This window comes from Mobula hypostoma, chromosome 10 (assembly GCF_963921235.1).
Source record: "Mobula hypostoma chromosome 10, sMobHyp1.1, whole genome shotgun sequence".
Lineage (NCBI taxonomy): Eukaryota > Metazoa > Chordata > Chondrichthyes > Myliobatiformes > Myliobatidae > Mobula > Mobula hypostoma.
The window spans coordinates 72,346,149-72,369,111 of NC_086106.1; the positions used below are offsets into that span (position 1 = coordinate 72,346,149).

The following is a 22,963-nucleotide window of genomic DNA, read 5'->3' on the forward strand; positions in this document are numbered from 1 at the left end:
CCCAAATCAAAATCCTTTTTAAAGCGGCTGCTCAACTCATCATCAGAAAGACGGCACCTTTTATGACCAGTCATTCTGGATCCACCAATAGTAAAGCTTTTACACTGGTTTTGAGATAGGTAAATATGTCTTAGTGAATGGCAAACTAAAAAGATGCTTCAAGTCAATGTCATCTGTCTAACAATCTCTTTGACTCCCTCTGCCCCAATCAACAAACAGGAGGTACTATAGCACTAAGACAAGAACTATTAGGATGGGGAATAGCTTCTTACCCCAGGCCATAAGACTACTGAACTCGCTGCCAACATCCAGATCTCATTACGTATGAAGTGCCAGTAGCATGATACTGTTTACTTTTTAACTTGTGTCATGTATGCTGCTTATTATGTGTTAATTTATTTGTGGTAATATGTGTTATGTATACACTGTGTTGTGATTGTTTCGTTTGGCAGTATATATGTGTATGGTTAAATGACAATAAACTGAACTTGATCAATGACAGAAGGTCCTTCCATATATCTCTGCATCGACTTCCATGAAAGGTCTACTGGTACAATTTCCATCATTTGACTCAGCATTATCACTGGGGTAATAGCATGAAGGATCCTCAGCTAACTTACCATCACCACAGCTAACTTGCAGAATCATACACATTGAAGAAGCATTTGGAGCAGATGTTGCCAGTCAGTTTTCTGATCTATGTAATTCTGCCAATCTTCAGGTGACAGTGAACAAGTAGATTCATAATATAATGGCAAGGCATTGGCACTTTGTCCAATCCACTCAATCTTTCTGCATACATCAACCCCTTCATCCCAGGAATTAACTGAGTGGAACTTTTCTTCATTACCTCCAATGCAACATGGAGACTAATACTGATGCAGTACCTTAAAAGCAGTCTCATTAGTGGGCTTGTTTCAAACCTTCCCTACTTTTATATTCCATACCACAAGTAATGAAGACCCAACAAACACTTCATTAGCCTTCCTAACTGACTGTGTTAAGTTTACATGTTTCATTGCCGCAGGTGGCTGTGGAGATCAAGTCATTGGGTATATTTAAGGTCGAGGTTGACTGATTTTTGATCAGTCATGGCAGAAAGCGATACGGGGAGAAGGCAGGATACTGAGGCTGAGAAGGAAATTGGATCAGCCATGATGAAATAGTGGAGCAGACTCGATGGGCCAAATTGCCTAATTCTGCTCCTACATCTCATAGTCTTATGTTTCATGCACTAAATTTGCTTTTTCCTTTTGCACAGTAGAATTTTCAAGTTGCACTTTGTTAAGGTAAAATTTGCCTTTGTGTTCTTCTTTGCAAAGCAAACATTTTCACACATTATACTGGATATTATACTTTATCATCCAATTTCTTGCCCATTGATAATCTACCTCAATCGCTCTCTACCCTCCTCACTTACATATCCACGTTTGCAGCATTAGCAAATATGGTCACTGTTCACTCAGCCCCTCTATCACAGTTAGCAGTGTATAAGTTCAGATAGTTCAGACTGCAGAATTGATCGCTGTAGCATCCAAGTTGCTCCATTCATCACAACTCTGCTTTTTGTTAATCAATCCCTTATATATTACCCTCAACATCCGGCAAAAGCTCCATGTTGTGTTACATGTTGCTGCTGATGGGTGGTGGATTTAGATCTAATGAAGAATACAAACACAACTATGTTAGAAATGTAAGCAGGAGCGTTAGATTATTACATCTTTGTCATTCACCTGTTTTTCCATCCATTTACCACGTCTTGACCTCAAATTCTCAAACCTCTATATTACCAATAACTCTGAACCGTCATCTATTTATTTATTTATTTAGCGATACAGAGTAGAGTAGGCCCTTCCAGCCCTTTGACCCACTGCTGCCGCAGCAACCACACAAACCCTATTAATCTCAACCTAATCACTGGACAATTTACAATGGCCAATTAAACTACCCAGTAGGTGTTTGGACTGTGAGAAGAAACCAGAGCACCCAGGGAAAACTTGTGTATTTCACAGGAGGATGTGATAGAGTAGCACCAGAATTAAACTCCGAATTCCGCAATGCCTTGAACTATATTAACATTGCACTAACCACTAATCTTAATGCTTCTTGTGTGATCTTGCTATGGCTGAAAAAGTTGTTATAAGTGCCAACATGATAATAATCATCAAATGCATGTCAAACTCATTTTTTCATTGTAATTGTGCAATGTATTATATAAATATATTTCAACAAAGGAATCATTTAATATAAAATTAGTTTAACGGGGAGATGTCATTTTTTTTACCTCAGGGGGAAATGCTGAAGCAGTACTGCAATGGAAATTAAAATTATCCTTAGCATACAGTGAAAGGTTGATTGACAGTGAGACTCTTCCTGGATGTCCAGAAGGAAAACTATAGACATTAACTGCAAACATTGCTCATAAATACAAATTTCAAGTGGATAGGGAAAGAAATACCCAGCAGGTCAAACAGCTGCTGTGAAGACTTAAATAGAATGCATGCTTCGAGAAGTTGCTGTTGATTAATTAAACCAGTATTGATGGGACTCACGAAAAGAAAAGATATTTTGCAGTTCAAAATAAACAGCTCATTTTCGAAAAGTTTCCTAAGCATGACCTTCAGACATCATGGAAATGTACCAGAAATTCGACCCACTTTCCAATTCAAAGGGTCTCATCAGCAGGCAGACAAATTGATTGATTGGTGCAGCAGTCAATGTACTGTGATTGACAGACAAGAGAATTAAAGGACTCTCCTCATGTGGCATTGGACCAATTAGGCCCTGGAGGTATGTAACCAGTAAAAATTCAGGTCATACCAAGCAGAACTTGTCAACCAATATACTGCATGCTGAGGTCTGCTTGAGAACAGTCCTGATAAGTAACCCTAGTGCAACTCCAAAAACATGAATTTATCTTTAAAATGAATCAATCTAGCGCCCACTTATCCTAAATGTAATAAGTTTTAAGTAAGGATTGAGGCAGGTAATGGGAGTAGATAAAGACAAAAGAACAACATTGTAAGGTTACATTTGGCTAAAGGGTTGGCAGGAGTAAATGACAAATTTGATGTTCGCGTTGAAATGAATCACAGAGAAACAAAAGGATGCTCTTAAAGAGATGCAACTGCAATTTAGAACCATTACTAGCACTTACTTCTCAAAAAGAAAACAGGAATTATAGTTATGATCTGAAAATATTAAGCTGTTATTCAGTCCAGAGATTTGAAAGCTGTCCAAAAAGAGCTTGATATGCTGTTTCTCTTCTGTCAATTGGACTACATCTGAATAGGGAGTGGAGCAGAGAATTAAAAAGCCAAGTGCCAGAAGCTCGGGTTGATGCTTACAGAATGAGCCAGAGAAATCATCATTCAGCCTCTGTTTGGTGTCCCCGGATACGAAAGAAGGAGCATCAAAGCAACTAATACAGCAGAATAATTGAAAGAACTACTAATAAATTATTGTTTCATTGAAAAGGAGTGTTTAAGAGGCAAGAAACTGTGAAAGAAATGAAAGTGTGGCATCATTGTTGCAGATTCATCCATTTCAAATTAGAAACACCATACTTCCTGAACAGCAAGTGCTGATCACAGTTCTTCCATTTCCATTCACTACACCTCAAGACTTACCTTTTGTTCATTTAACTTATTATATTCTCCAGTCTTTTAGCCTCACATCAGCATGTCTTTTGCAAATAATCATCTCTGCCTTCCATCCCATCATGGACTTGATGATTTATTCTGTCCTTCCACTCAGCATCCCCTACTGTTTCTGCTCTTGCTTTAAACATAATATTAAACTGACATATTACCTCACAGTTTCCAAGTATTACCTAGCTGTCTACATGCACTCATAATATCTTTGTTTATATTTCAGATTCTCATCAGAGTGGAATTTGACCTAAGAAAATGCCTCTGTTTACAAAATATCTGCTTCCTCAATCTTTATTTTTAACTAGACCATCATGCTCCTTTTTTTCAATTTATTCCACAATTGCTGATGTCTCCGTACGTACCTCTGTCTCTAGCTGCAGATCATTAGACCATAAGACATAAGAGCAGAATTAGTCCATTCAGCCTATCATGGCTGATTCCAGATCCCACTCAACCCCGTACACCTGCCTACATCCTTCAATGCCCTGACTGATCAGGAAACATTCAACTTCTGCCTTAAATATACCCATGGACTTGGCCTCCACTGCGGTCTGTGGCAGAGCATTCCACAGATTCACTACCCTCTGGTTCAAAAAAAATTCTCCTTAACTCTGTTCTAAAAGATCTCACCTCAATTTTTTAGGCTGTGCCTGCTAGTTCTAGAAACCCCCATCACTGGAAACGTCCTCTCCACATCTACCCTATCTAATCCTTTCAAAATTTGTTAGGTTTCAAAGTGATTCCCATGTATTCTTCTAAATTGCAGTGAGTACAGGCCCAAAGCTGCCAAACCCTCCTCATATGTTAACCCCTTCATTCCTGGAATCATCCTCATGTACCTTCTCTTGACTCTCTCCAATGACAACACATCCTTTCTGAGATATGGGGCCCAAAATTGTTGACAATACTTCAAGCATGACCTGACTAGTGTCTTATAAAGGCTCAGCATTATCTCCTTGTTTTTATATTCTATTGCCCTTGAAATAAATCCCAATATTGCATTTGCCTTCTTTACCACAGACTTAACCTGCAAATTAACCTTCTGGGAGTCTTGCACAAAGACTCCTAAGTCCCTCTGCATATCCGATGTTTGAACCTTCCCATTTAGATAATAGTCTGCACTATTGTTCTTTTTACCAAAATGCATTATCATACATTTTCCAACACTGTATTCCATCTTCTGCTTTTTTGCCCATTCTTCCAATTTGTCCAAGACCTGTTGCAAATGCATTGCTTCCTTAATACTACCTACTCCTCCACCTATCTTTGTATAATAGGCAAACTTTGTCACAAAGTCATCAATTCCTTTATCCAAATCATTGACAAACAATGTGAAAAGTAGCTGTCCGCATACTAACCCCTGAGGAACATCACTAGTCACTAGCAGCCAACCACAAATGTCCCCCTTCTGCTTGTCAGCCATTCCTCTATTCATGCCAGTATCTTTCCTGTAACGCCACAGGATTTTATCTTGTTAATCAGCCCCATGTATGGCTCCTTATCAAATACCTTCTGAAAATCTAAGTGAATGACATCTACTGCCTCTCCTTTGCCACCCTGCTTGTTACTTCCTCAAAGAATTCTAACAGATTTGTCAGCAAGATTTCCCTTGACAGAAACCATGCTGACTTGGATTTAATTTATCATTAGTTTCCAAGAACCCCAAAACCTCATTCTTAATAATAGACTCCAACACTTTCCCAACCACTGAGGTCAGGCCTTTTGCTTTCTTCCCTCTTAAAGAGTGGAGTGACAAAAGGATGTTTTCCATGTAAAATCTAAAGCTTTGTTTCCCAGCAGACAAAATAACTTTTCATGAGCAAGTAGAATTAAGATAAAGGATCTGGCGTATATGATGAATAAACTCTTCTCAGGCTTCCAACCAGGTCCAGCCATCAATTTGTCATCAAAATATCGGTTAAAATCAATACTTCTTCCCAGCTGGAAGCCCAAGAAGAGTTTATTCTTTCAGAGTAAAGACAGTTTGCATGCTGAAGTAGATGCTGAACTGTAGGCAGTAGCACACATTTCTTATTTTTACTCCTATGAATATTGAGAAATAAGCAGCCCAACTGGCTGAATAAGCTGACAATTTATTATAAGGAAACACTTCAATTGACATGACAATTTCAGAAGATGGCTACCACAAAAAATAGTAAATTCAATTTTGCCACCTGCTATCAGTATGACAACACATACACATTGACTCCCATATTTGGCAGCTCTAGGAAGCAACATGACAACACGTACATACATTTAATAAAATCTCTAATGAATTCTGATGGTGAATTCAGTGATATAAGTGCTGACTTTCTGGGAATCTTTCAGCTATGAATAATCAGCAGCTCGATTTACTTCTCTGCCAAGAGTGAAAGAACATCTCTTCCCTCTTCATCTCACCTCTGATTTTTTTTTTGCCAATTACCTTAAATCTGCGTTTTCTGGTTACCATCCTTTCCTCTAGTCTTAAGGAGGATTTTCCTCTTTTACTCCATTGAAAAAATTCATGATCTATTAAAACTCTGCTTAACTCTCTTGGCTCTAAGGCAAATTATCTCAGTTTCTTTAATCTCTCCTTGTAACTGAAGTTTTTTTTCCCTCATACCATATTAATAAATCTCTTCGGTGCTCTCAAAATATTTCCAAAATTGTTACCCCTAAGATTACTCAGAATATGTCAGCTGAGGTCTGATCAGTACAGTACAAAGGTTACTAGTTACCCTGCTTTTACATCCTATGTGTTAGGCAAAGTGAAAATTAATAGCCTGATCATTTTTAGTTGTTACCATCAAAGGTTTATGCACATTCACTCCCAAATCCTTCTGCGACTTCTTTCCAGGCAGTCACTTATAGCCAGGGATGACTTGTTTCCACTCCAATGCTGTAGGTTTTTAGATGCCTGAAGAGTCATTGTGAGATATGCAGAACCTAACATGGGTGGGGCACAGATGATACTTAACTGTTATTTTTCCTTAGTGGCCATGTACTCCGTTCCCCTGAGCCTCAAGACACTCAGTACATTTGTTAGTGATCGTTCTCCATTTGACAGAGCTTAGGAGGGTTAATGGCACCTGACAGCAACTCCTTTGCTTGCATCTACCGAAACAGCTCTATTTCCATCTTTAATATCTCTATTTTTCCATTTTAGGGTTCTTTTGAAGACTCTGACCTGGAGTGACATGCTAACTTTGTTCTTTTTTTTGCGGGAATGGGACCCACTCTCAGGGCCTCACAACTAGCCGCTTTTTGATATCCCAAGGATGTGGCCTGGAAGACGAGCGCACCTTCAGGGTGATGGATTTTCATGGCTCTGGAGGTGGGTGGACTCGAGGCCAGTGGCGTTACAGAAAAATGGTGTGTCTGGGAGTACATGTAGGATCAAAAGCAGCAAACTGGCTGCTGGCTGTGTGCCAACTGACCAATGATCTTTGGGCACAGAGGTCGGAAAAAGCAACTGTAATACCATAAGTCAGTGAGGTGGGGGGGGGAGGGGGGAGAGAGAGAGAGAGGATGTTGCTTTGCTGCTGCTTATGCATGCGAGAGGGGAGCTTTGGGGTTCTGACATTTAAATGTCATTCATTCTTCTCTGTTTTCATGGATGTTTGCAAAGAAAAAGAATTTCAGGATGTATATTGCATACATTTCTCTGACATTAAATGTACCTATTGAAACATCCTTTTAATTCTTTGCTGCACTTTTCCTAGCTTATCACTTCATTCTTGTAACATGGCAACCAGAACTACACAAAACGTACAGCCTTACCATTTCATACAATTGTAACCTGATGTACTAACTCTTGTAAATATGCCCTGCCTGATGAAGGCATTGCCATATGCATACTGTTGACTGTTATTCTTACTTAAAGGTAACCATGCATTTCTACTCCCAAGAACTTTGTTTTTGATTTTGTCAAGAGAGCTTTAGTAGCAATTTAGTCTTTTGAAGTGTCGATTATCAATGCCTGTGAAGTGTACTGGAGAACAGAGATCTCCCAAGCTCAATATACCATAAGCTTGGTGTGGGTATGGAGTCTCAGTGAAGAACAGAAGATCAAAGCTTTGTGCACTTGCTTCCTAGTTCCTCTGCTCTTCCATTTCCACTGCAATTTTGTTTACATGGCCTCTTCTCGGTCATCTTTCCAAAATAAATAATTTCACACTTCTTAGAGTGGCTATGATTTTTGCTTGGATCTCATACTAAAGTGTATCTAGAGCACTATATGCTATTTCCCCTGAATTAGGTAATGAAAAAGAGCAGCCCACATCATCCAAGTAATACCAACGCCAAAGGGGTTAAATTCTGTAGGACTGGTTGAAGAGACTAGATTCAATGAGACTGCAAGTAGTAACTTAGTAAAGAGATGAATTTGCCAAGAGACACATCTTCATATGAATGTTTGTGGAAATCAGGTTAATTCCATGAAACAATTTCTGAGGGGAGGTCAACTGATGATCGATGTTTGATGGCTCCGGCTATAAAACATAGCAGGTACATGGAGAGGAAATGTAACTCTGTCATGAACTAGCTCATCAGTGGAACAGCCATGAGAGACTGAATGGCTTACTTTTCCTTCATTGTTTCTAATCATATAGCTCATTTGCCTCGTTTTTTGTATTAATGAGCAGCTAATGAGCCATAGACAATGCAATTTTAATCTATTGAGGGGCAAGTTCTGAACCAAGAGGAATCACACTTCAACAATAGGAATTCTGCAGATGCTGGAAATTCAAGCAACACATATCAAAGTTGCTGGTGAACGCAGCAGGCCAGGCAGCATCTGTAGGAAGAGGTGCAGTTGACGTTTCAGGCCGAGACCCTTCGTCATCACTAACTGAAGGAAGAGTGAGTAAGGGATTTGAAAGTTGGAGGGGGAGGGGGAGATCCAAAATGATAAGAGAAGACAGGAGGGGGAGGGATAGAGCCGAGAGCTGGACAGGTGATAGGCAAAAGGGGATACGAGAGGATCATGGGACAGGAGGTCCGGGAAGAAAGACAAGGGGGGGGGGACCCAGAGGATGGGCAAGAGGTATATACAGAGGGACAGAGGGAGAAAAAGGAGAGTGAGAGAAAGAATGTGTGCATAAAAATAAGTAACAGATGGGGTACGAGGGGGAGGTGGGGCCTTAGCGGAAGTTAGAGAAGTCGATGTTCATGCCATCAGGTTGGAGGCTACCCAGACGGAATATAAGGTGTTGTTCCTCCAACCTGAGTGTGGCTTCATCTTTACAGTAGAGGAGGCCGTGGATAGACATGTCAGAATGGGAATGGGATGTGGAATTAAAATGTGTGGCGACATGTCACAATGGGAATGGGATGCGGAATTAAAATGTGTGGCTGACATGTCAGAATGCGAATGGGATGTGGAATTAAAATGTGTGGCCTTTTATATATTGGTGAGACCCGACGCAGACTGGGAGACCGCTTTGCTGAACATCTACGCTCTGTCCGCCAGAGAAAGCAGGATCTCCCAGTGGCCACACATTTTAATTCCACATCCCATTCCCATTCTGACATGTCTATCCACGGCCTCCTCTACTGTAAAGATGAAGCCACACTCAGGTTGGAGGAACAACACCTTATATTCCGTCTGGGTAGCTTCCAACCTGATGGCACGAACATCGACTTCTCTAACTTCCGCTAAGGCCCCTCCTCCCCCTCGTACCCCATCTGTTACTTATTTTTATGCACACATTCTTTCTCTCACTCTCCTTTTTCTCCCTCTGTCCCTCTGAATATACCTCTTGCCCATCCTCTGGGTTCCCCCCAGCTTGTCTTTCTTCCCGGACCTCCTGTCCCATGATCCTCTCGTATCCCCTTTTGCCTATCACCTGTCCAGCTCTTGGCTCCATCCCTCCCCCTCCTGTCTTCTCCTATCATTTTGGATCTCCCCCTCCCCCTCCAACTTTCAAATCCCTTACTCACTCTTCCTTCAGTTAGTCCTGACGAAGGGTCTCGGCCTGAAACGTCGACTGCACCTCTTCCTACAGATGCTGCCTGGCCTGCTGCATTCACCAGGAATCACACTTCATTCATTTCTGATACATGACATACATCATATAGGAATCTCATTGATACATTTCACTGAAGGCCAACTTAATTTTACCCTTGAAGCTATTTCTACCATAGGAAATTGACCTACATGTATAGATCGACCGGCTGCCAACATCAAATGAGTTGCCATAACATTAAGCACGATTTGCAGGGCCCATTTACCTTCCGTATCAACACCTTAACTCTGGAGCCCAAGATGAAATCAGTGAGCAAGATGACCTCTGGAACCAAAGTGGAAATTTCACTTTGAAAAGCAAAGAGATATCTCATACCTTTTCTATTCATTGTAGAAATTTTTCATTTTCACCTATTCAGAACACTCATTTGTTAGACACTAAAACTCTGAGATGCCCGATGAAAGCTTATTACCATATAAATTTCTAATAGAGAAATTCCCATTGATCTATCCACCACTCTCCAACCCTCTCTGCAACTTAAAACTTGTATTCTCTTTTCCAGTCCTCAATCTAAAATTAGAACTCTGTTTCTCCATCCATAAATTCGATAAATGTGTATTTTACTTACCAGATTTCCAACAGATGCAGCTTTTTGATTTCATAACATGAATATCAGTTGCTTCTCCCAAAGTTCACTGGGTGAATACACAATGCACTATTGTACCAATGATTATAGACTAAGTGTGGCTATCAATCTCTGCTATTATTAGCTATCTTTACCAAAGATGATAGGATACTTTCTAATCAAATAGGAACTGTATTAAATGGTTTAAACTATAATTGAAACATTAATATTCACTGTGAAACTTATTCTGTTAGGGAGGGTTTAAACTAAGTTGGCAGGGGCATGAAAACCAGATTGATAAGGCTGAGGATGGAGCAGTTAATATACAAGTCAATGCAGTGTGTAATGAGATTGTGAGGAAAGACAGCAAGATGATAGGATGAAATTGCAATCAGTTGGATGAGGTGAACTGAGAGGACAAAATTGAAAATGGTGAAGGAAACAGGACTGAAGGTATTATATTTGAATGCACACAGTATATGGAATAAGATCGATGATTTTTGGATCTCTCCTCCCCCTCCCACCTTTCAAATCTCTTACTAGCTCTTCTTTCAGTTAGTCCTGACGAAGGGTCTCGGCCCGAAACATCGACTGTACCTCTTCCTATAGATGCTGCCTGGCCTGCTGCGTTCACCAGCAACTTTGATGTGTGTAGATGATTTTGTAGTGCAGTTAGAGACTGGCAGTTATGTTGTTGTGGGCAACACTAATATATGGCTGAAAGAAGATCATAGTTAGGAGCTTAATATTCAAGCATACACCTTGTATCAAAAGGATAGACAGGTAGGCAGAGAAGTTGGGATGGCTCTATTGTTAAAAAAAAACAAAATCATTTAATGACGTAGGACTAGAAGATATAGAATCCTTTTGGGTAGAGTTAAGAAATTGCAATGTTAAAAAGACACAGATGGCAATAATATACAGGCCCTCAAATAGTAGCCAGGTTCTGTGATATAAATTTCTACGAGAATTAGAAAAGGCATGTAATAAGGGCAATGTTACGATCGTCATGGGGGATTTCAACCTGCAAGTAGATGGGTAAACCAATTTGTTGTTGAATCTCAAGAGAGGGAATTTGTTAAATGCCTATGAGATGGGTTTTTAGAGCATCTTGTCATTGAGCCCACAATGAGAAACGTAGTTCTGGGTTGTGTGTGTTTTAGTAATGAACCAGATTTGATTAAGGTGCTTAAGGTAAAGGAACTGCTGGGAAGCAGCCATCATAATATGATACAAGTCACCCTGCAGTTTCAGTGGAAGAAGGTAAAGTCAGATGTATCTGGAGTAAAGAGAATTACTGAGGCTTGAGAGAGGAACTGGCCAAAATTGAATGGAAGAGGACACTAGCAGGGATGATGGTTGATTAGCAATGGCTGGAGCTTCTGGGGCAATTCAGCAGGCGCAGACTTCCCAAACGTTAAGTATTCTAAAGGGAGGATAAAGTAATCATGACTGACAAGGGAAGTCAAAGACAGCATAAAAGAAAAAGAGAGAGCATACAATACAGCAAAAATTAGTGGGACGTTAGAGAATTTGGAAGCTTTTGAAAACCAACAGAAGGCAACTAAAAAAAAGTAAAAGGAGAGAAAACATGAAATATGAAGGTAAGCTAGCTGATAATATAAAAGTGGATCCCAAAATTTTTTTCAGATAAAGAATAAAGAGTACTAAAGCTCTGTGCTGATGAACTGGCTGGAATCATAAAGTTATAGAATCATAGAAAACTACAGCACAGAACCTTCAGCCCATCTAGTCAATACTGAAACTATTTACACTGATTGCTCCCATTGACCTGCACCAGGATCATAGCCCTCTATACCCCTAGCATCCATGTACCTATCCAAACTTTGCTTTAACATTGAAATCAAGCTCACATGCACCATTTGTGTTGGAGGCTCGTTCAACACTGTCATGACCCTCTGAGTGAAGAAGCTTCCCCTCATGATCCCCTTAAATCTTTCACCTATTACTCTTTACCCATCATCTCTAGTTGTAGTACCACCCAAAAAAAAATCCTGCTTACATCTACCGATCAGTATTTTGTATATCTCTATCAAAAGTTATCTCAATCTTCGACATTCTAAGGAATAAATTCCACCCCCCCCATTCAATCTGTCCTTATAACTCTGGTCCTCCAGACCCAGCAACACCCTTGTAAATTTTCTCTGTACTCTTTTAACCTTGTTTACATTTTTCCTATAGGTAGGTGACCAAAACTGCACACAATACTCCAGGGTCAAGGCCGAGCTCAGATACTTTGGCCTTGATCCTACCTTGTGCAGTTGGAATCTGGACTTCCTGTCAGATCGCCAGCAGGCTGTAAGAGTGGGATCCCTCACCTCCAACCCTCTGACTCTCAATACAGAAGCCCATCAGGGCTGCATACTGAGTCCCCTCCTTTACTCAATGTATACCCATATCACCATCCACAGCACCGATTTGCTAATTAAATTTGCCAACAACACTACATTGATTGGCCTAATCTCAAACAATAATGAGGTGACTAACAGGGAAGAAGTCATTTCTCTGACATAGTGGTGTCAAGAAAACAACCTCTCCCTCAATGTCGTAAATACAAAGGAGCTGGTTGTGGATTACAAGAGGAATGAAGATGGGCTAACCCCTATTGACATTAATGGACCTGGGGTAGAAAGTGTAAACAGCTTTACGGTCCTCGGCATCCATATTACCGAGGACCTCATGTGGTCTGTACACACTAGCTGTGTGGTGAAAAATACACAACAGTGCTTCTTTCACCTCAGACAGTTCAGGAAGCTTGGTATGAGTTCCCAAATCCTAAGAACTTTCTACAGGGGCACATTGAGAGCATCCTGACTGGCTGCATCACTGCCGGGTATGGGAACTGTACCTCCCTTAATCGCAGGACTCTGTAGAGAGTGGTGTGGACAGCCTAGCACATCTGTAGTTGTGAACTTCCCATGATTCAGGACATTTACAAGGACAAGTGTGTAAAAAAGGGCCCATAGGACTATTGGCGACCCAAGACACCCCAACCCAGCTATTCCAGCTGCTACAATTGGGGAAGCAGTACCGCAGCATAAATGCCAGGACCAACAGGCTCTGGGACAGCTTCTTCCACCAGGCCATCAGAATGATGAACTCACGCTGATTTAAGTGTACTCTACATTACACTGACTGTTCCATTTATTATAAATTATTATAAATTTCTATGATTGCACATTGCACATTTTAGATGGAGATGTAACGTAAAGACTTCTACTCCTCATGTATGTGAAGGATATAAGAAATAAAGTCAATTCAATTCAAATTAGGCCTCACCAACTTCCTATACAGGGAACGTCGACTCAGACCATGAGAGGCCTGCGTCAGGCATTTTCATGCCTTACAAGGCACAGATTGGAAGTCTGTGTGGGGCACCACTCCTCGCACAGACACTAGAGCAATGTGTGGTTAAGTGCCTTGCTCAAGGACACAAATACACTGCTACAGCTGAGGCATAATACAACTTCAACATAATATCCCATCTCCTGCACTCTGTACTTTGACTTATGAAAGCCAATGTGTAAAAAGCTTTCTTTAGTGACCTTATATATCTGTGACGCCATATTCAATGAATTATGAACCTGCATTCCCAGATCCCAGTGTTCCACCACACTCCTTAATGAGCTACCATTTACTCTGTAAGATCTACCCTGGTTGGTCCTTCTGAAGGTCCTTCTGAAGACTTCACACTTGTTTGCATTGAGTTCCATCTGCCATTTTTCAGCAAATTTTTCCCACTACATCTGCAACCCACGATAGCCTTCCTTGCTATCCACTACACCTCCAAACTTGGTTTCATCTGCAAACTTGATGATCCAGTTAAATACATTCAGACTGTTGATACAGATGACAATCAACACAGACCCAGCATAACTCCTTGTGGCACTCCACAAGTCATAGGCCTGCAGTCAGAGAGTCAAACATCTACTACATTTCTCTGGCTTCTCCCACAAGGCAATGTCTAACTCAAGGGTCTCGGCCTGAAACGTCGACTGTACCTCTACCCAGAGATGCTGCCTGGCCTGCTGCGTTCACCAGCAACTTTGATGTGTGTTGCTTCCTCTCTATTATGAAGTGTTTTGAGAGACTGATGATGAAACATATCAAGTCTTACCTGGGAAGCCACTTGGATTTGCTTCAATTTACTCGTTGGCACAACAGGTCTATAGCAGATGGTTCTTCACTCATACTTGGAACAACTAAGTAGCAAAGATGCATCCATCATGATGCCCTTTATCAACTACAGCTCAGCTGTCAAACCCATTCTCCTCTCAAAACCAATCAACAAGTTCCAAGACCCTGGCCTCAACACCATCTTGTGCAACTGGATCCTAGATTTCCTCACCTGCAGACCCCACTCAGTTCTGATTAGCAACAACATCTCCTCCACGATCTCGACTAGCACAGGTGCACCACAAGGCTGCATACTTAGCCCCCTGCTCTATTCACCTTATACTTATGACTGTGTGGATTAGAATAGCTCCAATGCCTTATTAAAGTTTACTGATTAGAGCATTGTTGTTGGCTGACTCAAAAGTGGTGACAAATTGGCATATAGGAGGGAAATTTAAAATCTGGCTGAGTGATGCCACAACAACAAGCACTTAATCAATGACAGCAAGTCCAAGGATCTGACTATTGACTTCAGGAAAACAAACCAGAGGTCCAAGAGCCATCTTGGAGAATCAGAGCTGGAGAGGGTCAACAACTTTAAATTCTTCAGTGTTATAAATTCAGATGACCTTTTCTGCGTCCAGCACGTATATGCAGTTATGAAGAAAGCACAATAGCATCTTTACTTGCTTAGAAGTTTGCGAAGACTCGACATGACACCTAAAATTTTGACAAACTTCTATAGATGTGTGGGGGAGAGTATATTGACTGGCTGCAACACAGCCTGGTATGGAAACACCAATGCCCTTGAATCAGAAGCAAATCAGAACTGGATTTAACATCACTGTATATATTGTCAAATTTGTTGTCTGTGCAGCAGCAGTACAATGCCATACATAACAATAGTGAAAGTGCTCCTCATGGCATGCACCTCAAATAGCCTCTGACAACCAAGTCCAACTCCTGGCCTTCTCGTGTTGCTTAGCCTCTAAGCCCGGTGGAACTGTTTCTACTGACAGGAGAAGGGGTGAAGGCGGGTTCTGGCACCTTAAAGCCAGTGCTTCAGGTAGATGGAGCTCGTCAGCCTGGGAAGGCAGTCCATCTAAGAGAGGGAAACTCTGATTTCAAACCTCCGCTGCCTTGCAGCGATACCCACTCATGGGAAAGGCTTCGGGAGTAAACCCTGAGGACAAATCTGCAGCTGCAGTCCCTAAGGTAGTCCGACATTGCCTTCAACCTCGTTCTGGCAACTCCAGCAACAACACTGGTACCAAGCCCTATCGGCCCTTGCCCTTCCCTCGGGCAACATCGGTGCTGTGGAGAAGGGAGACATGCTGCATGGGCAACTGCTGGTCTTCCATACAACCTTGCCCAAACTTGTTTCTCAAACTTCAATTGAACAGAAAATCCTACAAAAGAAGAAATATGGCCCAGCCATCACAGGTACAGCCCTCCCCACTATTGAGCACATCTACACGAAGCATTGTCCCAGGAAAGCAGCATCCAGCATCAGGGTCCACAATCACACAGGTCATGCTATCTCCTTGCTTCATCCATCAAAAAGGTGGTACAGGAGCCTCAGGACCCACACCACCATGTTTAGAAACAGTCTTTGCCCCTCAGTCATCAGGCTTTTGAACCAATGGAGATAACTTCACTCAATTTCTCTTACCCAGTTACTGAACTGTTGCCATAACCTGTGGATTCACTTTCAAAGACTCTTCGTCTCATGTTCTCCATATTTTTTGCTTCCCTGCTTGCTTATTTATTTGTTTGTTTATTTGTTTATTTAATATTTGCACGTTTTGTTGTCTTTTGCACATTGGTTGTTTAGTCACCCATTGGGTGCACTCCTTTATTGATTCTATTATATTTCTTGGATTTACTGAGTACACCCACAAGAAAATGAATCTCTAGTCTGTATATGGTGACATATATGTACTTAGATAATAAATTTACTTTGAACTTTGAAAAAAGAGAGGCAAGAGTGGTTACTGAACCACTGGAACATGACATTGGAGAGGTTGCATGGGTGATAAAGAAATGGCAGATGAACTTAAGTTTTTTCCATCAGTCTTCACTGTGGGAGGCATCAGCAATATTCTAGAAACTACAGACTGTCAGTGAGCAGAAGTGAATGTAGTTGCTATTGCTATGGAAAAGGTGCTTAGGAAGGTGAATGATCTGAAGGTAGACAAGTCACTTGGACCAAATGGACTACACCCTAGAATTCTGAAAGAGGCAACTGAGGAGACTGTGGAGATATTAGTAATGATATTTCAAGAATCACTAGATTCCAGAATGATTCTGGAGGACTGGAAAATTGTAAATGTCACTCCATTCTTCAGGAAGGGAATGAGGCAAAAGAAAATCAGTTAGCCTGACTTCAGTGGTTAGGAAAATGTTGGAATTCAATATTGAGAATGAGGTTTTGGCGACTTAGAGGTACATGATAATGTAGGCCAAAGCCTTTATGGTTTCCTCAAGGGAAAACCTTTCCCTGACAAATTTGTTGGAATTCTTTGAGGAAATGACGAGCAGGACAGACAAAGGATTGATTGTGGATGTTGTTTACCTGGATTTAAAAAACAATTTTGACAAGGTGCTGCACATGAATCTGCTTAACAAGAAGAGTCCATGATGTTACAAGAAAGATACCAGCATGAATTGAAGACTGGTGGACAGGCGGGAGGCAAAAAATCAGAACCAAGGGGGTTATCTTATTGTTAGCTACCAGAAACAATTGGTGTCCCACACGTGTCGGTATTCAGACCACTTATTTCCATGTTACATGTCAACGATTTGGATGATGGAACTGATGGCCTTCTGGCCAATTTTGCAGACGATACAAATAGGTAGAGGGAAAGTTAGTGTTGAGGAAGCAGCGAGTCGCAGAAGTACTTGGAAAGATTGGGAGTATGGGCAAAAAAGTGATAGATGGAATATTGTGTAGGGAAGTGTATGGTCATTGTCTTTGGTAGAATAAATAAAGGCATGGACTATTTTCCAAACAGGAAGCAAATTCAGAAATTAGAGGTTCAAAGGGACTGGGGAGTCCTTGTGCAGGATTCCCTAAACATTAACATGCAAGTTGAGTCAGTGGTAAAGAAGGCAAATGCAAATATAATGTTAGCATTTATTTTGAGAGGACAAGAATACGAGAGCAAAGTTATGATTCTGAGGCCTTATAATGCATTGGTCCGACCGCACTTGGAGTACTGTGAGCAGTTTTTGGTCGCTAATCTAAAAGATGTGCTGGTATTGGAGATGGTCCAGAGGAAGTTCATGAGAATGATTCTGGGAATGAACGGGTTAACATCTGAGCACCATTTGATGACTTTGGGCTTGTTCTCACTGAAGATTAGAAGAATGAGGATAGGAGCTAATTGAAACTTATTAATTATTGAAAGGCATAGACAGAGTGGATGTAGAGAGGATGTTTCCTATAGTGGGTGAGTCTAGGACCAGATAGCACAGCCTCACAGTAGAGGGATATCCATTTAGAACAGAGATGAGAAGGAATTTCTTTAGCTAAAGGACAGTGACTCTGTGGAATTCATTGCCACCGTTGGCTGTGGAGGCCAAGTCATTAACTATATTTAAAGCAGAAGTTGATTAAATTCTTGTTTAGTCAAGGTGTCAAAGGTTACAGGGAGAAGGCAGAAGAATGGTTTTGAAAGGGATAATAAATCAGCCATGATGCAATGGTAGAGTAGGCTCAATGGGCCGTGTGGCCTAATTCTGCTCCTATGTCTTATGAGAAGTAAAAACATAAGTGATGTGCTGCCGGAATGAGTGCTAGGTCTTCAACATTTCACAATTTATGTCAGTGACTTGGATAAAGGAACTCAATGAATGGTTGTAAATTCACTTGTTGGCTTAGATACGCCAATAAGTAAAATTATTAAGAGGATATAAGAGGGCTATAAAGGGACATATTTATGGCAATTAGAGCTTGTTTTGGGAATATGTGGAGGAGCAGGCTTGAGTATTGTACTATTCATTACCTTTGCTGCTTTTCTTGCTAAGACCCAGATTTTTGCTCCTCCTTTTGTAATCAAAGGCAGCCCGTTTTAATGTATTTTTTCACTTCGTGTTCTGTCAACAGAATTGCAACCAGTTTTACACAAGTAAATACATGAAGTTGGCACATAACTTTGACACAATCCAAATTAACCTAACACATTCACTGGGTGACTGAATTCATTGCAGATTTTATAACTCTCCTTTCAAATCAACATTTCACTTAGAGTGAAATTTAGCTTCACATCTGGTTCCAGAAATTTCAGCTTACTGAGTAAAATTAAAGTTTCCTCTTTAAATGTGGTACTTTTGTAATTTTGAATGTGAGATAGTGATATCCTTAAAACTGAGAATAAGATTTCCTTTCTGCCAAATTTTATCTTGTGGCATCACATGGGCATTTTATTATAAATTATCTTTTTATACCCCTTTAATCATGGTTTTATCTTCTAGCTCAGAGCTTGACCTTTGTTTTATATTTGCATTCCTTGGTCTGAATTGTATTGTAAACTATTCCACAAAAGTAAAAAAGCTGAAAGGTTTAGTATTCTAGTAATTATAGTGAAGATGATAATGAAAACATTTTCTCATGGAATAATATTTTGAACCATCCTTTAACTATTTGCCTGCCTTGACTGGATGATAAGTTCCATTATTTATAGATTCACAGCCAATAAACTTCATTTCATTTTTGGTAATATTGAGAGAAGTTCACATTGGGGCTATTGAATTCTCTGATTGCAAAGTTCACTGTCCTGATTTTTCTTACGCTCAGAACTAAGATTGAAAAGAAACTATTCGCTTTTTATGTTTTCAATCCTGCTGTGAAACAGTTACAAATTCATGACAAATGTAAATTTACTGAGCTGCTGTTGTAGCATAATAGTTCTTAAATGTCTGTCAGTATTTGCAGAGAGGCACTCCTCAGTGACCTACCATCCATCTCAATACAAGTGCTCTCACATATCTGCAGTTCAGTGTTAGTAACAGACTGATTAGGAACAAACACCACATTATACAAGCGAGGTCTACAGAATCAGCAATAGAGCAGTGTTCGCATTCTAAATAGTGAAGTTTATGTGAGAGCATTTAGAATTAAACTCATGATTTATATTAAAGTGGAAACCTCCGGTCTGATGATGAAAATATGGGAAAAACAAACACACCACTTTTTAAGCACACTTTAAACAAATCAAATTTCCCTTCAAATTATTTTTGGACATGCTGTAAAAAAAAATCTCTGTGGATTATATTCCATACCACTTAATAGGTTAAAAATAGAATAACGGTGTTGTGTACCAGAAACTGGTTGTGCTATTTATTAGAAGTGGTGCTATAATTCAACTGGCAGGCTTTGGGACACAAAAGAAAATGTATCTGAGCACTTCCCAGGGCAAAACCATGACATTAAATATATCTGTCATGAATATTTAATGGCCTCTTTCCCCACACTGACCCAGTTTAATACTCTTGACCCTAATTAGAAATGCTATTGTCGAACTTAGGGATTGTCGTTTTGACAGTATGACATGCCCGAGGTGTGTTGTAAATGTAGCTGTGAAATAATAGAACTCTTAGTCAGTGAATATTTGGCAGACTGACAATTTGTAGATGCACAACCTTTATTCATAATTATTCAATTTTCCCTGAAAATGCATCCCGTGCCAGTAAATCTCTTACAGATAAATGCATCCTACAGCACTAAAACCAGTCTTTAAGTGCTTCATTACTTGATGAGTAAGGTTTGTTTTTATAATCTCCTACTTCTACTCACATAAATTAACATTGTTTTTACTAGAAACAGTTGCTTAAGATTTATCTAAAGGCTGAAATCAGAAATCAGATTGTGTAGAAATCAGATTTCACCCATCTTTGGTGCTCTAAATGGCTGCTATGTTTTGCCAATGACAAATCTGTTATAGCCAAAAGAATTGCTGATTGGTATCCTCATGTTTAGACATCACTGTCAATATTTTCTCTCATTAATAGGGCAAGAAACTGTTCACTGATTGCAGCTGCTGCCATCTTCGTCTAACACTGCCTGCTGGGAAATGAGTCAGCACCATTTGAGAGTTCACTCCATGGCAACCAGACAGGCAGTCATAAAGATAAGAGCAAAATGAGTAAGGGATGGAGTGGAAATAGGGTGTGGGTGGACAATCCAAGTGGCGGTAGGAGACAGAGCAGAGGGGATAACAATGGAGAGTGGGAAATCAGGACAAAGAAAATAATTAAACAGTGTGAAGTTGGATAATGGGATGTCCCTTATTAGGATTAGGCTTTCTGCTAAAATGTAGCCCAAAGCCATGATAGGATGCCATGCTGCCATTAGGCTCTTGCTAGTTTAATCTTTGGGGTCACAGCGGCACGTGGGCAACTGTTTTTAGTGGTGCTGGTCTACGACAGGCAGCACTTAGAAATCAGTGCAAGGGAGTCAGTGAAGATAACGTTGATGTCCTATTCAAAACACACTTCCAGACTTTCTTCCCAATTTGCTCTTACTTTACTGTGGGTGAGCAAGAAAGCCTGTAGACTGCTTGATCCATTTTTTTTTGTTGGAACTGATGTGAAATATGATAAGGAGATGTTGGGTAAATCACAAGAGGATGTGCCTGGTCCAACTTCCTAATGAGTCAAAATTCTGTTTCAAATGGGTACACAGAATTCAAAACATATACAAAACAATTTATGTGCATAGAAACTGGGAATTAATGGTTTATTTCTAATTAAATTGATGGGTTCCACTCTGAAAAGAGACTTCAGAAAATTTTAGGCAGCATAGCTCCAGTGACCCAGGTTCAGTCGTGACCTACAGAGCTGTCTGTGAGGAGTAAGCAAGTTCTCTGGTTTCCACCCACAAGTCAAAGGTACAAGAGTTGGTGGTTAATAGCCACTATATATTACCCCTAGGTGTAGGTGAATAGAAGAATCTGGGGAAAGTTGAGATAGATGTGAAGAGAATAAAATAGAATTTGTGTGGCGTTGGTGTAAATAGATGCTTGATGATCTGTGCAGACTTGGTGGTTTCTGGATGTTACTCATCAGTTAGGCAATTGTTTTGTGTTTTAGCTAACCAGACATGCAAAGTAATAAAATGATTGAATTTTTCAGCCTACACTTATTGTAATCATTTTCATAAATCACAAACCACAGATGCTGGAATCTGAAATACAAACATAAAATGCTGGATAATATTTCTAGCGTCTTCTGTTTTTAAAATTTTTCATTTTCTTCATAAAAATTATGTTTTGTCACTCGGCAAAATCTGTATGCTGGAGCTTTCTAATACATTAATCATCACCCAGAGCCAGAATTTCAGATTTTAATTTGCTTTGCAGGCTCTTTTCCAATTTCACCTGTTTGACTCAGAAGTCAAAATAGTTTTGATCCTGTTAACTGGAGGAAAGGTGAATACCAAGCTTGAAGGGACTGCTCATCAGCAATCTGTGACAAGTGTCTGAAAGAATTTTGTAGCTCTATTACACTTGAATGTCAGTTCTGTCTATTTATTTTAAAGCAGCACTCCACCACAGGACAATCCAAATCTGGTTAAAGACTTAAGCATGAGGAATGAACAGAAAACTAATTCAGGATCCATTAGTCATTCATGCACAAGGGTATTTAGCTACTAGCAACACTCCTTTTTTTTTGGAGCACGTTACAGAATCTTCAGTAAGAAAGAAAAATGTGACGTGTTGGGCAAATGGGAGAGTCCCTGTGAAGCTTCTGAATGCAAGAAGGGATATCATCATGTTTGTAGTTGACGCAATGAAATAGCAACTGTAAATATGCTGTTGAAACTGTTTCGCACATTCTCTATATCCAGTCACATTTATAAGAGCAAAAGATTTGCACTTAGTTAACTATTTGCGTGACCTCAGAACCTCCCCCAGCAGCATTACAGAGGAGGTGAAAAAATACTTGAACTTTTATGGATGCTCATTAGTTCATACTCCACAGGGCTGAGTGCAGCCAATTCACAGGATCCTGCAGGAGTCATTGCTAAGGGCTGCTTGAAGACAACATTTTATCCTTAAAGTCAAGCCATCTTCAGCTCAGAATGAAGCTGAAAAGATCTGTATGCCTGTCAGAACTTCTTTGGATTACGTTAGGGCTAGGGTGTTAATCAGAATTCATTCTTCAAACAATGCCTCAACGTGAAAATACCCTGCATAATTTTATTAAGTTGAAAATTTAAAATGTGTCGCTTTATAAAACTGAGCTTCATAAAAAGGTTTGATGATCTGATTGAACAATTCTCAACCATAATATTCTCTGATTCATTAATTAGATTGAGATTAGCCATTTTTGTCACAAGTACAATGAAACATACAGTGAAATGTGTTGTTTGCAGGAAGGACCAAAGCAGTGTGAGGATGGTGCTGAGCACAGCCCACAAGAGTCGCCATGCTTTTGGTGCCAGCATGGCATATCCACAATTTACTAATGATACAAGCATCTTACAGACAGTGGCGAGAATTGAACCTCACTCACGGGCGCTGTACAGCACTGTACTAACCACTACGCTATTGTACCGCCATTGCCTACAATGCCTACTGGAACCTTGGATTTGTTTG

At 40.2% G+C, this 22,963-nt stretch overlaps 1 protein-coding gene across 1 annotated transcript in view; it reads right to left on the bottom strand.

The window, feature by feature from the left end:
- Positions 1-22,963, bottom strand: part of pcdh11 (protocadherin 11) — an 828,012-nt gene that overhangs the window by 741,525 nt on the left and 63,524 nt on the right. The gene's annotated exons all lie outside the window — the stretch shown is intronic.